The following is a 12,767-nucleotide window of genomic DNA, read 5'->3' as shown; positions in this document are numbered from 1 at the left end:
GAGTTATCTACTCAAATTTGTTGAACAAAACGACTTACGTATTTTAAGCATGCTAACCTTTAGCCTGGTAAGCAAATTAAAAAAAAAAGCGCAATATGTAGGCTACACGAGAACGGAGCCGTCGAGTAACCAAAACAAATGGGTTAAACAAATTCGTACTCGGTATTTATCAATTTAACTATAGAATTAAAGGATATACAACGAGAAACAACGTTTGACATCCTTTAAACAGTTTTAATAATTATCTCAAAAATTGTCGCTCTGATGCAAACAACTGCTGAGTTATCTACTCAAATTTGTTTAACAAAACGACTTACGTATTTTAAGCATGCTAACCTTTAGCCTGGTAAGCAAATTAAAAAAAAAACGCAATATGTAGGCTAGACGAGAACGGAGCCGTCGAGTAACCAAAACAAATGGGTTAAACAAATTCGTACACGGTATTTATCAATTTAACTATAGAATTAAAGGATATACAACGAGAAACATCGTTTGACAACCTTTAAACAGTTTTAATAACTATCTCAAAAATTGTCGCTCTGATGCAAACAACTGCTGAGTTATCTACTCAAGTTTGTTGAACAAAACGACTTACGTATTTTAAGCATGCTAACCTTTAGCCTAGTAAGCAAATTAAAAAAAACATGCAATATGTAGGCTACACGAGAACGGAGCCGTCGAGTAACCAAAACAAATGGGTTAAACAAATTCGTACACGGTATTTATCAATTTAACTATAGAATTAAAGGATATACAACAAAAAAGATCGTTTGACAACCTTTAAACAGTTTTAATAACTATCTCAAAAATTGTAGCTCTGATGCAAACAACTGCTGAGTTATCTACTCAAGTTTGTTGAACAAAACGAATTACGTATTTTAAGCATGCTAACCTTTAGCCTGGTAAGCAAATTAAAAAAAAAACGCAATATGTAGGCTACATGAGAACGGAGCCGTCGAGTAACCAAAACAAATGGGTTAAACAAATTCGTACACGGTATTTATCAATTTAACTATAGAAATAAAGGATATACAACGAGAAACAACGTTTGACAACCTTTAAACAGTTTTAATAACTATCTCAAAAATTGTCGCTCTGATGCAAATAACTGCTGAGTTATCTACTCAAATTTGTTGAACAAAACGACTTACGTATTTTAGGCATGCTAACCTTTAGCCTGGTAAGCAAATTAAAAAAAAAACGCAATATGTAGGCTACACGAGAACGGAGCCGTCGAGTAACCAAAACAAATGGGTTAAACAAATTCGTACACGGTATTTATCAATTTAACCATAGAATTAAAGGATATACAACGAGAAACAACGTTTGACAACCTTTAATTAGTTTTAATAACTATCTCAAAAATTATCGCTCTGATGCAAATAACTGCTGAGTTATCTACTCAAATTTGTTGAACAAAACGACTTACGTATTTTAAGCATGCTAACTTTTAGCCTGGTAAGCAAATTAAAAAAAAAACGCAATATGTAAGCTACACGAGAACGGAGCCGTCGAGTAACCAAAACAAATGGGTTAAACAAATTCGTACACGGTATTTATCAATTTAACTATAGAATTAAAGGATATACAACGAGAAACAACGTTTGACAACCTTTAAACAGTTTTAATAACTATCTCAAAAATTGTCGCTCTGATGCAAACAACTGCTGAGTTATCTACTCAAATTTGTTGAACAAAACGACTTACCTATTTTAAGCATGCTAACCTTTAGCCTGGTAAGCAAATTAAAAAAAAAAACGCAATATGTAGGCTACACGAGAACGGAGCCGTCGAGTAACCAAAACAAATGGGTTAAACAAATTCGTACACGGTATTTATCAATTTAACTCTAGAAATAAAGGATATACAACGAGAAACAACGTTTGACAACCTTTAAACAGTTTTAATAACTATCTCAAAAATTGTCGCTCTGATGCAAACAACTGCTGAGTTATTTACTCAAATTTGTTGAACAAAACGACTTACGTATTTTAAGCATGCTAACCTTTAGCCTGGTAAGCAAATTAAAAAAAAAACGCAATATGTAAGCTACACGAGAACGGAGCCGTCGAGTAACCAAAACAAATGGGTTAAACAAATTCGTACACGGTATTTATCAATTTAACTCTAGAATTAAAGGATATACAACGAGAAACAACGTTTGACAACCTTTAAACAGTTTTAATAACTATCTCAAAAATTGTCGCTCTGATGCAAACAACTGCTGAGTTATCTACTCAAATTTGTTGAACAAAACGACTTACGTATTTTAAGCATGCTAACCTTTAGCCTGGTAAGCAAATTAAAAAAAAAAACGCAATATGTAGGCTACACGAGAACGGAGCCGTCGAGTAACCAAAACAAATGGGTTAAACAAATTCGTACACGGTATTTATCAATTTAACTATAGAATTAAAGGATATACAACGAGAAACAACGTTTGACAACCTTTAAACAGTTTTAATAACTATCGCAAAAATTGTCGCTCTGATGCAAACAACTGCTGAGTTATCTACTCAAATTTGTTGAACAAAACGACTAACGTATTTTAAGCATGCTAACCTTTAGCCCGGTAAGCAAATTAAAAAAAAACGCAACATGTAGGCTACACGAGAACGGAGCCGTCGAGTAACTAAAACAAATGGGTTAAACAAATTCGTACACGGTATTTATCAATTTAACTCTAGAATTAAGGGATATACAACGAGAAACAACGTTTGACAACCTTTAAACAGTTTTAATAACTATCTCAAAAATTGTCGCTCTGATGCAAACAACTGCCGAGTTATCTACTCAAATTTGTTGAACAAAACCACTTACGTATTTTAAGCATGCTAACCTTTAGCCTGGTAAGCAAATTAAAAAAAAAAACGCAATATTTAGGCTACACGAGAACGGAGCCGTCGAGTAACCAAAACAAATGGGTTAAACAAATTCGTACACGGTATTTATCAATTTAACTCTAGAATTAAAGGATATACAACGAGAAACATCGTTTGACAACCTTTAACTAGTTTTAATAACTATCTCAAAAATTGTCGCTCTGATGCAAATAACTGCTGAGTTATCTACTCAAATTTGTTGAACAAAACGACTTACGTATTTTAAGCATGCTAACCTTTAGCCTGGTAAGCAAATTAAAAGAAAAAGCAATATGTAGGCTACACGAGAACGGAGCCGTCGAGTAACCAAAACAAATGGGTTAAACAAATTCGTACACGGTATTTATCAATTTAACTATAGAATTAAAGGATATACAACGAGAAACAACGTTTGACATCCTTTAAACTGTTTAAATAACTATCTCAAAAATTGTCGCTCTGATGCAAATAACTGCTGAGTTATCTACTCAAATTTGTTGAACAAAACGACTTACGTATTTTAAGCATGCTAACCTTTAGCCTGGTAAGCAAATTAAAAGAAAACGCAATATGTAGGCTACACGAGAACGGAGCCGTCGAGTAACCAAAACAAATGGGTTAAACAAATTCGTACACAGTATTTATCAATTTAACTATAGAATTAAAGGATATACAACGAGAAACATCGTTTGACAACCTTTAAACAGTTTTAATAACTATCTCAAAAATTGTCGCTCTGATGCAAACAACTGCTGAGTTATCTACTCAAATTTGTTGAACAAAACGACTTACGTATTTTAAGCATGCTAACCTTTAGCCTGGTAAGCAAATTAAAAAAAAAAACGCAATATGTAGGCTACACGAGAACGGAGCCGTCGAGTAACCAAAACAAATGGGTTAAACAAATTCGTACACGGTATTTATCAATTTAACTATAGAATTAAAGGATATACAACGAGAAACATCGTTTGACAACCCTTAAACAATTTTAATAACTATCTCAAAAATTGTCGCTCTGATGCAAACAACTGCTGAGTTATCTACTCAAATTTGTTGAACAAAACGACTTACGTATTTTAAGCATGCTAACCTTTAGCCTGGTAAGCAAATTAAAAAAAAACACGCAATATGTAGGCTACACGAGAACGGAGCCATCGAGTAACCAAAACAAATGGGTTAAGCAAATTCGTACACGGTATTTATCAATTTAACTCTAGAATTAAAGGATATACAACGAGAAACATCGTTTGACAACCTTTAAATAGTTTTAATAACTATCTCAAAAATTGTCGCTCTGATGCAAACAACTGCTGAGTTATCCACTCAAATTTGTTGAACAAAACGACTTACGTATTTTAAGCATGCTAACCTTTAGCCTGGTAAGCAAATTCAAAAAAAAAACGCAATATGTAGGCTACACGAGAACGGAGCCGTCGAGTAACCAAAACAAATGGGTTAAACAAATTCGTACACGGTATTTATCAATTTAACTCTAGAAATAAAGGATATACAAGGAGAAAAAACCTTTGACAACCTTTAAATAGTTTTAATAACTATCTCAAAAATTGTCGCTCTGATGCAAATAACTGCTGAGTTATCTACTCAAATTTGTTGAACAAAACGACTTACGTATTTTAAGGATGCTAACCTTTAGCCTGGTAAGCAAATTAAAAAAAAAAACGCAATATGTAGGCTATACGAGAACGGAGCCGTCAAGTAACCAAAACAAATGGGTTAAACAAATTCGTGCACGGTAGTTATCAATTTAACTATAGAATTAAAGGATGTACAACGAGAAACAACGTTTGACATCCTTTAAACAGTTTTAATAACTATCTCAAAAATTTTCGCTCTGATGCAAACAACTGCTGAGTTATCTACTCAAATTTGTTTAACAAAACGACTTACGTATTTTAAGCATGCTAACCTTTAGCCTGGTAAGCAAATTAAAAAAAAACGCAATATGTAGGCTACACGAGAACGGAGCCGTCGAGTAACCAAAACAAATGGGTTAAACAAATTCGTACACGGTATTTATCAATTTAACTATAGAATTAAAGGATATACAACGAGAAACATCGTTTGAAAACCTTTAATCAGTTTTAATAACTATCTCAAAAATTGTCGCTCTGATGCAAACAACTGCTGAGTTATCTACTAAAATTTGTTGAACAAAACGACTTACGTATTTTAAGCATGCTAACCTTTAGCCTGGTAAGCAAATTAAAAAAAAAAACGCAATATGTAGGCTACACGAGAACGGAGCCGTCGAGTAACCAAAACAAATGGGTTAATCAAATTCGTACACGGTATTTATCAATTTATCTATAGAATTAAAGTATATACAACGAGAAACATCGTTTGACAACCTTTATACAGTTTTAATAACTATCTCAAAAATTGTCGCTCTGATGCAAACAACTGCTGAGTTATCTACTCAAATTTGTTGAACAAAACGACTTACGTATTTTAAGCATGCTAACCTTTAGCCTGGTAAGCAAATTCAAAAAAAACGCAATATGTAGGCTACACGAGAACGGAGCCGTCGAGTAACCAAAACAAATGGGTTAAACAAATTCGTACACGGTATTTATCAATTTAACTATAGAAATAAAGGATATACAACGAGAAACAACGTTTGACAACCTTTAAACAGTTTTAATAACTATCTCAAAAATTGTCGCTCTGATGCAAATAACTGCTGAGTTATCTACTCAAATTTGTTGAACAAAACGACTTACGTATTTTAAGCATGCTAACCTTTAGCCTGGTAAGCAAATTAAAAAAAAACGCAATATGTAGGCTACACGAGAACGGAGCCGTCGAGTAACCAAAACAAATGGGTCAAACAAATTCGTACACGGTATTTATCAATTTAACTATAGAATTAAAGGATATACAACGAGAAACAACGTTTGACATCCTTTAAACAGTTTTAATAACTATCTCAAAAATTGTCGCTCTGATGCAAATCCTCGTAATCCTAATGTTACAGGTAATGTATGTAGCCCTTGGAATGTACCTTCTCGTGAAATGTCTCGTCATCATTGATAAATAGTTAAAATTGTAATAATATTACCTAATAAAAATAGTGAAATATTAAATTGATGGAATCATTTTACTAATCCTGATATTGAAGTTATTGCTCCAATAGCTCCTGTTAAAGGTCAAGGGCTAAAATCTACTAAGTGAAAAGGATGATTTGCATGTGTTTTCATTTTATAAAACAAATTAATTGATTTCTCTAGAATATAAAGTTCTTAATACTGCAAATACATAAGATTGAATAATTGCAACTGCTGATTCAAGAATTAATAATGCAATTTGACTAATCAATAGTAATACTATGATTATGTTATTAATAGAAGATCCTGTATTACCTAATAAAGTTAATAGTAAATGACCAGCAATTATATTAGCAGTTAATCGTACTGCTAAAGTTCTTGGTCGAATAATATTACTAATAGTTTCAATGCAAACTATAAATGGTATTAGAATTTTAGGTGTTCCTTGAGGGACTAGATGAGTGAACATATGTTGAGTATTATTGATTCAGCCATAGATTATAAAACAGATTCATAAAGGTAATGCTATTGTTAATGTAAAAATTAGGTGTCTAGTTCTTGTAAAAATATATGGGAATAATCCTATAAAATTATTTAGTAAAATTATTGAAAATAATGAAATAATGATAAAAGTAGATCCTGAATAACTTTTTGGTCCTAATAAAGTTTTGAATTCTTTATGTAAAGATATTAAGATTAAATTTCATATAATATTTCATCGAGAAGGAATTAATCAATAAGTTGATGGAATAATTAATAACCCAATAAATGAACTTATTCAATTTAATGATAAGTTAAAAATTCTTGATGAAGGGTCAAATACAGAAAATAAATTAGTTATCATTTTCAGTTGAATGAATTAATTATTTTATTTTTTAAATAATTAGATTTAGATGTTTGATTAATTAATGAATAATAATTAATAATTCTAAATATAATAAATGTTATTGAAAATATAAAAAATAATATTAATCATCTAATAGGGGCTATTTGTGGAATTAAAAAATATTAACTAAAATATTAATAATTTTAGTTTGACATACTAATGTTATAAATTTAACTAATTTTTTGTTGTGAAATAATTTTATTATAAAATTCATTAGAAGTAATTGCTAATTTACTATTAAATGGTTTAAGAGACCAATACTTGCTTTCAGTCATCTAATGATGAATTATTATTAATTCATTTAATAAAATTTTTTATAGGAATTCTTTCAATTACAATAGGCATAAAACTATGATTAGTTCCACAAATTTCAGAACATTGTCCAAAAAATAATCCAGGTCGGTTAATTATAAAATTAGTTTGGTTTAATCGTCCTGGTGTTCTATCAATTTTTACACCAAGAGCAGGAATAGTTCATGAATGAATAACATCTGCTGCTGAAACTAAAATTCGAATTTGTGAATTTATAGGTAAAACTACTCGATTATCTACATCTAATAATCGAAAATTATTATTATTATTAATCATTTCGTTTGTTGGGATTATATAAGAATCAAATTCAATATTTAAAAAATCTGAATATTCATATTTTCAATACCATTGATGACCAATAGTTTTTAATGTTATTGATGGTTCATTAATTTCATCTAATAAATATAATAATCGAAGTGATGGGAAAGCAATAAATAATAATATAATTGTTGGGAGAATCGTTCAAATTATTTCAATAGTTTGCCCATGTAATAAATTTCGATTTGTGTATTTATTAAAGAATAATATAAATATTAAATAACTAACTAATATTGTAATTATAATTAAAATTATTAATGTATGATCATGAAAAAAAGTTAATTGTTCTATTAAAGGTGATGCACTATCTTGAAGTCTAAAAGTGGCTCATGTTGTCATTTAATTTCTAATAAAAGTAAAATCTTTATATATGAAGCTTAAATCCATTGCACTAATCTGCCATATTAGAAATTAGTTAGTTAATAAAGGTAATTCAGAGTATCTATGTTCTGATGGGGGAGTATTTTGAGATCATTCAATTGAAGATCTAAATTGTATAGAATATAAAACTATTCGGTTAGAAATTATACTTTCTCAAATAATAAATAAAAATAATAAGATTCTTATTAATGAAATAGATGAACCAATAGTGGAAGTGATATTTCATGTAGTATAAGCATCTGGATAATCTGAATATCGTCGTGGTATTCCTGCTAAACCTAAAAAATGTTGAGGGAAGAATGTTAAATTTACACCTAAAAATATAATTAAAAATTGAGTTTTTAATCAAATAGGATTTAAAGTTAATCCTGTAAATAAAGGGTACCAATGGATGAATCCAGCTATAATAGCAAAAACTGCTCCTATAGATAAAACATAATGGAAATGTGCAACTACGTAATAAGTGTCATGTAGAATAATGTCAATTGATGAATTAGCTAGTACTACTCCTGTTAATCCTCCTACGGTAAATAAGAATACAAATCCTAAAGATCAAAGTATTGTCGGAGAATATGTTAATTGAGTTCCATGTAATGTTGCTAATCAACTAAAAATTTTGATACCTGTAGGGACAGCAATAATCATAGTTGCTGAAGTGAAATAAGCTCGTGTGTCTACATCTATCCCTACTGTAAATATATGATGAGCTCATACAATAAATCCTAATAATCCAATTGCTATTATAGCATAAATTATTCCTAAAGAACCAAAAGTTCCTTTTTTTCTTGATTCTTGTCTAATAATATGAGAAATTATTCCAAATCCAGGTAAAATTAAAATATAAACTTCTGGATGACCAAAAAATCAAAATAAATGTTGATATAAAATAGGATCCCCACCACCTGCTGGGTCAAAAAATGATGTATTTAAATTTCGGTCTGTTAATAATATAGTAATAGCTCCTGCTAGAACTGGTAAGGATAATAAAAGTAAAAGAGCAGTTAATATTACTGCTCATACAAATAAAGGTATTCGATCAAATGTAATACCTGTTGATCGCATATTAATAATAGTAGTAATAAAATTTACTGCTCCTAAAATAGAAGAGATTCCGGCTAAATGTAAAGAAAAAATAGCTAAGTCAACAGATGCTCCTCTATGTGCAATAGTAGATGAAAGAGGGGGGTAAATTGTTCAACCTGTTCCAGTTCCAGTTTCTACTATACTGCTGATGAGTAATAATGTAAGGGATGGGGGCAATAATCAAAAACTTATATTGTTTATTCGAGGGAATGCTATATCAGGAGCTCCTAGTATAAGGGGTACTAGTCAATTTCCAAATCCTCCAATTATAATTGGTATAACTATAAAGAAAATTATTACAAAAGCATGAGATGTAACAATTATATTATAAATTTGATCATTTCCAATTAAGTTACCTGGATGACCTAATTCAGCTCGAATAATAATTCTTAATGAAGTTCCGATTATTCCTGCTCAAGCTCCAAAAATAAAATATAATGTTCCAATATCTTTATGATTTGTTGAAAATAACCATTGTCGCGACTAAGTGCGATTTATTTATGGTATATTCAATGGTATAATTAAATGGCTGAATTTTAGGCGGTAGATTGTAAATCTATTTATAAGAATATTTCTTTTTAATTAAAGTTAGCTTTATAGTCAATAATGACATTAGATTGCAAATCTAAAGGAGTAATTAGATTACTAAGGCTTAAAAGGTTCTACTAATATTTATAGCTTTGAAGGCTATTAGTTTTTTTAACTTAAAACCTTCAAATATTAGTAGAATAGTGGATGGACAATAGAAATTGTAATTAAACTAAATGTTGAAATAAAAGAAATTATTAATATTCATTTAATAAAAAAATTATTTGATTTTATTGAAAATATTCAATTATTCTCATAATAGTTTAATGTGAATGTAGAAAAACACAATCGTAAATAAAAAAATAATGTAATTAATGATATTGTTACTATAATTGTTGTCAATAAGTATTGGTTATTTATAATTAAATGTTGAATTACTAATCATTTTGGTAAGAATCCAATAAATGGTGGTAATCCTCCTAAAGATAGTAAATTTAATAATAAAATAAATTTTAAAATTTTCAAATTGAAAAATGAATTGAATAATTGATTAATATAATAAATTTCAAAATTTTTGAATAAGAAAATTATACTAAAAGATAAAAATGAATAAAATCAAAAATATGTCATTCATAATATTTCATTAATTTGTATTGCTGCTAATATTCATCCTAAATGAGTAATAGATGAAAAAGCTATTAATTTTCGTAATGAAGTTTGATTTAATCCTCCTAAAGAACCAATAATAATTGATATAATAATAACAATATTTATAAAATTAATATTAATTAAATAAGAAATTAATATTATAGGGGCAATTTTTTGTCATGTTATTAAAATTAAATTATTATTTCATGATAATCCTTCTATAACTGTTGGAAATCAAAAATGGAAAGGAGCAGTACCTCTTTTTAATAATAAAGAAGAAATTAAAATTCATTTACTAAATAAATAATTATTTTGTAATAATAAAGTATCTATATATATTATGATGATACAAAATAATAGAATTGCTGATGCAATTGTTTGAATTAAAAAATATTTTAGAGAAGCTTCTGTAGATATTAGATTATTGTTGTTATTATCTCTTATTAGGGGGATAAAAGATAATAAATTAATCTCTAAACCTATTCAAGCTCTTAATCAAGAATTTGATGAAATTGTGATTATTGTTCTTACTAGTAATATTGAAAAGAATATAATTTTTGCAGAATTATTAATAATTAAAAAGAAAAGGATTTATAACCTTTATAAATGGGGTATGAACCCAGTAGCTTTATTAGCTTATCTTTTTATATTTTAGTGTAAGATGCACATAAGTTTTTGACACTTTTAGAAATGGTTTAATTCCATTAGATATAATGAATGTAATAAAATTACATTATTTATCCTATCAAGATAACCCTTTTTTCAGGCAATTCATTAATTTAAAATAGACGGTTTCTATTGTACTTTTTAGAATGCAAAATTATCTTTTTTAAAATTAAAGATTAAATTTCATCATAAAATAAATGAGTTTTTTTTTTTTTTTTTATACTAATAATTTAGAAAAATTTATGAAAAATTAATTTTAAATATGTAATATATTAAATAATTAAAATTAGTGTCTGAAAAATTACTGATTTTAATTTTATTTAAGTAATAAAAAATTCTAATATAGTTAGGTATGAGAGTTAAAATCACAACTTTAATATAGATATATAGATGTATATCGTTTATTTATATTTAATATTTAGATTTATTAAAATTTCTAATAATAGATTATAATATTAATAATCAAATTTTAATATACTAATCTATATTTTTAAATTTTAGGGGTTTTTGGACAAAATTAGTATGCATCTATTAATATATTAAATATTTATATATATATAGATATTTATTGATCTTTATAGTATATATATAAATTATAACGAGTGAAACATAATTTTTAAATAAAATGTCATGTATATAAAATTATTGAATGGAAAGTGTCTATCTTGGTATAAAGAAAATTAATCAATAACAAAATTTTAAAAATTTTTTTAAAAATTTCGAAATTTTTTGCAATAAAAAAAAAAAAAAATTATAGAAATGATTAATAATTTGAAATTTTTAATATTGTAAAAATTGAAATTTTGTTAAAAATTAAAAATTTTTAAATTATTTGTCTTTAAAATTGTGAAATTTGATAATTTTAAAATTTATTATTTATAATTTTATATTTTATTTAAGTTTTATTATTTAATAAATGTAAATTTTATATACTATATTTTATTATTTATTAATATTAAGTATTTTATTTTAAAAATTGAAAATTAAATTTTTTATTTTATAAAAAAAAAATAAAAAATTTTAAAATTATTGATTATTTTTATTTAATATTTTATTATGAAATTGATTTTTATTAAAAATTTTAAATTATTGATTATTTTTAATTTTATTTAATAATTAATTAGGGGTTAATTATAAATCATTTATTGAAAATTTTAAATTATTAATTATTTTTAAAAATTATTTGTTTAAATATTTATTAATAATTAAATTTTTATAATTTTAAAATTTTTTATTTATTGATTATTTTGATAATTTTATTTAATTTTATTTAATATTAATTAATAATTAATTAGGGGTTAGTTATTAATCATTTTTTTATTAAAAATTTTAAAATTATTATTTTCATAATATTTACATTTTTATTACAAAATGAATTTATGGGAAAATTTTTAGGGAGGATAATTACTATATTTAAATATTTATTTAAAAATAATTTATTAATAAAAATATAATTTTAATTATTAAATATAATTATCTATTAATATTAAATAATAATATTAAAAATTTAAATTAAATTATTTTATTTTATTAAAATATAATAATTGTAGATTTTAAAATTATTGATTATTTTTGTTTAATATTTTATTATGAAATTGATTTTTATTAAAAATTTTATAATTATTGATTATTTTTAATTTTATTTAATAATTAATTAGGGGTTAATTATTAATTATTTATTAAAAATTTCAAATTATTAATCATTTTTTTAAATTATTTATTTAAATATTTATTAATAATTAAATTTTTATAATATTAAAAATTCTATATTTATTGATTATTTTTGCTAATTTTATTTTATTTTATTGAATATAAATTAATAATTAATTAGGGGTTAGTTATTAATTATTTGTTTTATTAAAAATTTTAAAATTATTATTTTCATAATATTTACATTTTTATTACAAAATTAATTTATGAAAAAATTTTTGGGGAGGTTAATTACTACATTTAAATATTTATTTAAAAATAATTTATTAATAAAAATATAGTTTTAATTATTAAATATAATTATCTATT

General features: G+C 26.1%; 1 pseudogene; it reads right to left on the bottom strand.

Annotated features, from left to right (window-relative positions):
- Window positions 1–7,851: 7,851 nt before the first annotated feature.
- Window positions 7,852–10,658, bottom strand: LOC137236131 (NADH-ubiquinone oxidoreductase chain 2-like; annotated as a pseudogene).
- Between the last annotated feature and the right edge of the window lie 2,109 nt (window positions 10,659–12,767).

Source organism: Eurosta solidaginis, unplaced genomic scaffold (genome assembly GCF_040869045.1).
Source record: "Eurosta solidaginis isolate ZX-2024a unplaced genomic scaffold, ASM4086904v1 ctg00001344.1, whole genome shotgun sequence".
Lineage (NCBI taxonomy): Eukaryota > Metazoa > Arthropoda > Insecta > Diptera > Tephritidae > Eurosta > Eurosta solidaginis.
The sequence above is the reverse complement of the archived record's forward strand: the minus strand, read 5'-3'. Positions and strand labels throughout refer to the sequence as shown.